At 35.5% G+C, this 1086-nt stretch overlaps 1 non-coding gene across 1 annotated transcript; it reads right to left on the bottom strand.

Annotated features, from left to right (window-relative positions):
* Window positions 1–697: 697 nt before the first annotated feature.
* Window positions 698–769, bottom strand: TRNAH-GUG (transfer RNA histidin (anticodon GUG)). Its single transcript has one exon. It is a non-coding gene; the product is annotated as a tRNA-His (tRNA).
* Window positions 770–1086: the final 317 nt, after the last annotated feature.

The following is a 1086-nucleotide window of genomic DNA, read 5'->3' as shown; positions in this document are numbered from 1 at the left end:
TTGAGTGATTCCGACCTGCTAAATTTAGATGCACAGCGGGAAGATCCCCAAGAACATGAAGAAAATTTGACCACTGATTGTCAGCCAAAAGAGATTTCACAGAAACAATTTGAAAATATTTTTCGTACAATCGAAGTTTTTAAGCAGCAATGCTTAGAGGCTGCCCCTGATGAAGAGAGAAGCAGTAAAATTTGCAGAAGAGTAGAAGAGGCAATAAAGGGTCATACCGTCGGTTGTATGAAAAAAAAGAAACAAAATGCCCGCCAAACTACGTTAGCTGAATTCTTTGTTAAGAAGTAGAATAATAAATTTATATTCCGAATATGTTTTATTGACTTTCAGCTTCATGGTTTTCCTTTAACTAGGCCCTGAGACATACCTTAATTCTTTTATAAAAAAAAAATTAAGGTTCAGAAAAGAAATTTGAAGAACGAATTATACATTTTCCCATATGTTATTATATTCGATTAGTGCGTTTTCGATTAATGCGCCTGTTTTAAAGAACGCATTAAGCGCACTAATCGAGGGATTGTTGTATGGGACTTCTGATATTTATGCGGTTTGGCTTGTTGCGTTTATTAATATTATTTTTGTAATATCTCTCCCCCAACTAAGTTTTCTTTTAATCCTTTTCGCAACAACGGCCTTGTGACAAGAAAGTAATAGGGTGCAGCAAAGAAGGGAAAAAAAAAAAAGCTGCCGTGACCAGGATTCGAACCTGGGTTATTGCGGCCACAACGCAATGTCCTAACCACTAGACGATCACGGCTACTTTAGGCGAAGTGTCATTGTGATTTCTTAAATACACGCTTTTACCTGACATCCTCCAATTATTGTAAAGCAGGTGTTTATTTAGCTACGAGTTTTTCTGGAGTATTCATGCATGCATGCCTCTGAAACTAGTCGACCTAATCGCCATCTAATGAGAACGTTTGTTATTTTTACTCACCACTACATCGAGGAGAACAATAAATATAGAGGGGAAATTTTAATGTGAATATTCATGGCAGACCCTCCGAAATAACTATCAATTCAAATAATATTTAATAGTTATTAATTAACAATCTTTTATTAAAAGTTATCACT

Source organism: Typopeltis vanoorti, chromosome 8 (assembly GCF_054136105.1).
Source record: "Typopeltis vanoorti isolate ZY-2024b chromosome 8, IOZ_Tvanoo_1.0, whole genome shotgun sequence".
Classification (NCBI taxonomy): Eukaryota; Metazoa; Arthropoda; class Arachnida; order Uropygi; family Thelyphonidae; genus Typopeltis; species Typopeltis vanoorti.
The sequence above is the reverse complement of the archived record's forward strand: the minus strand, read 5'-3'. Positions and strand labels throughout refer to the sequence as shown.